Raw genomic sequence first — 3,117 nt, 5'->3', positions numbered from 1 at the left:
GGCCTGCACTGAGGGGAGGATGGTGGTGGCATTGATGTGACAAGGAAGAGGAGGTCATTTTCAGTTGGGATGAGAGGTCTGGGAACTGTGCCCCTGCCCCTGGCCGGCCTCCAGCACCTGCCTTCCTGAGCTCACTCTCAGGTAGGTGAGGGGAGAAGGGGAGGAGGAATGGGGAGACGCTGGAGATGATTCTTTCCTGGAAGGATGCTGGGGAATGTCGTGCATTTGGGCTACCGGATGGGAGGACACTGACCCTGTTCTCTTTCAAGAGGCACAAGTAGCTACAAGGAATAACAATAGCTTTCTCCTTGTCCATGGCACCCAAAGCTCTCTCACACAGAGCCCCCCTTGCGGCCTCTGACAGTCCTTTGAGCCCTTTGAGTTAGTTCCACTTGAAATGGGAAAGCCAGGCTCGGGGAGGGGGTATGGCTGCCCATGGCCACACAGCCAGGAAGCAGAGGCCCGACTAGAACCTAGGTGCCTGGCTGCTCATGCCCCCTGCAGCAGGTCCCAGCACTGCCCAGGACGGGAGCAGGTCCAGGCCAGGGACTAGGCTCTGAGCGAGCCCAGCTTAAGCAGAGAGGTGGCTGTACCTCCCTCCCTTCTCCCCCCTCTCTTCCTTCCTTGACACACGTGCTTACTGAGCCACACGCTGTGTTAGGTGCTGAGGACACCTTGTGAACAGGCAGGTCTTGCCTTCAGGGGGCTCACGGTTCATCTTGGTGGACAGAGATGAAATAATCCATTTCATGCGTAAGCGCTCATTACAGCTGCGGTAGCCATGGCCTGTTAGTGCATCTGTGTGCCAGGTCTTGGGTGAGTGGGCACATCAGCTCCTTTCATCCCCACCCCAGCCCCACAAGAAAGGGGCAGGTGAGCATCCACTTTGGGTAGATGAAGTGGAAAAAAGCTGAGAAAGATGGTCCAGCCCAGCCAGAGTGGCTCAGGTGCTTGAGCATCATACTGTGCACCGAAAGGCTGCTGGTTCGGTTCCAGTCAGGGCACATACCTAGGTTGCAGGTTTGATCCTGGTCTGGGCTCATAAGGAAGGCAACCGAGCAATGTTTTCCGCTCCCTCTCCCTCTCCCTCTCCCTCTCCCTCTCAGCATGTCCTCAGGTGAGGATTTAAAAGAAAACTTAAAAAAAGAAAGATGGTCCAGCTGAGTCATGGGTCCTGAGAATGGGGAGAGTGGAAGCAAAGCGCTGTCACCTCCACGTCCCCCCACCATCCCTACTGGTTGCTCGTTGCCACCATCTCTGCCTACAGGTAGCAAAGGGCAGAAGGTAGAGGGCAGCGCAGTAGGGAGCCATGCTCCCTTTGTGCCCTTCAGTAAGATCCTGGTGCCTGCGATAGAACGGCCTCTTATACTTGGGCTCAGTGGGGATGTCCTAGAGATTGCTGGGCAGTGAAAGGGGTGGCCGGAGTATCCTCTCAACTGCCCGGCTGTGCCCACAGGGTCAGACCTCCTGGACCTTAAGCCAGTGGCTTATGCGTTTGGAGTCTCCAGTGGCTGCAGGATTGCTTTGAGGATTACATTTAACCCATGGGAAGCGCTTCGTGTGGACTCTGGCACATGGTAGAGGCGCAGTTGTAGCAGAAGTGTCCCCATGCTTCAAGTGTGGCCCAGCCTGAAGAGGGAGGAGACCACTCGCTCTCAGACCTTGTGCCTCCCATGACTGTCACCCGAACCGTGCAGACACCCCGTAGGCCAGCACACCCTCTCTTCTCTTCCCCTCCTCTCTCAGAAGAGGGTCCCTAACTGTTGGGTGTTTGGATGGAAAGGTCAGGGAGAGGAAGGGGCGCTTAACCAGAGATGTGAGGATGGAGTGGCAGTTCACTGAGCACAGCAGGATAAAGGCCTGCCCAGGCAGAGGGTGGAACCCCACAAAGGTCCGGGGTGGGAAGGAGCTGGGTGTAGTGAGCAGCCCGGTGGGCGGCCGTGGCAGGAGAGGGGAAGGTGGCTTCCCGTGGTAGGGCTGTCTCTGCCCTGAGCTCCCTTCTTGGGGGACTGGGCCTGCTCAGCCTCCCCTCCTGACCCAGTTCCTGGTCCCCCTAGATCAGCGGTTCTCAACCTGTGGGTCGCAACCCCTTTGGCGGTCGAACGACCCTTTCACAGGGGTCGCCTAAGACCATCCTGCATATCAGATATTTACATTACGATTCAGAACAGTAGCAACATCACAGTTATGAAGTAGCAACGAAAATAATTTATGGTTGAGTCACAACATGAGGAACTGTATTTAAAGGGCCAGAAGGTTGAGAACCACTGCCCTAGATCCTAGGGGTGAGTCCTGGGAGGGAGAAGCGTGCCCCCCAGGAGCCTCCCAGCAGGAAGTGCTTGGTGTCTGGCCCAGGCACAACTCTGTCAACCTTTTCCTTCAGAGCTAGGGTCCTGGGTGGGAGGCTTCGTGGTCACTGCTTGGGCAGGGGCTGTGGGCCAGTTCCTTGGGAGACGTCTCCACAGCCCAGAGCACCCTCTGCCCCGGGTGCCACACCCTGACCCAGCGCTGGGACTCTGACTCCTGATGGCCCCCCCCACCCAGGGCCTCTTCCTCTTGTCCATCTCTTCCGGGCCCCCTGCCCCTCTCCCAGCTCTGCCTGCAGCCCTCCCTCCCACCCATCTCCCAGGTCTGTCTGCCCCCCGCCTTCCTCAGGTGGGTGGGTAGGCAGGTGGGTAGGCAGGTAGGCAGGCAGGTAGGTGGGCAGGTAGGGCGCTGTCTGTCTGCGGACCCTCCCCCTTGCCTGCCCCTGCACTCCACGCTCCTCCCCTGCCAGGGTCCGCTCTCTGGGGTGGGTGAGGGTGTGGAGGGCAAGTCAGACCCCAGCTGCTCCTTCACCGGAGGGCTCAGGGTCTGGGACCCGAGGATCCTGCCGAGGGCAACCCCCTTGATGGGCCCTGCTCTGTGCGTGATAGGGGGCAGCGCCCCAACCCCCTGATCGGCCCTGCTCTGTGCGTGATAGGGGGCAGCGCCCCAACCCCCTGTCAGCCCTGCTCTGTGTGTGACAGGGGATGGCGCTGGGCCTCCCCATCAACCCTGCCTTGAGTGTGACGGGGGCGATGCCCCAACCCCCCAATCGGCCCTACCCTGAGCCGGACTGAGGGTGGCATGGAAACC

This window comes from Myotis davidii, unplaced genomic scaffold, assembly GCF_000327345.1.
Source record: "Myotis davidii unplaced genomic scaffold, ASM32734v1 scaffold545, whole genome shotgun sequence".
Classification (NCBI taxonomy): Eukaryota; Metazoa; Chordata; class Mammalia; order Chiroptera; family Vespertilionidae; genus Myotis; species Myotis davidii.
Note: the sequence above shows the minus strand (reverse complement) of the source record.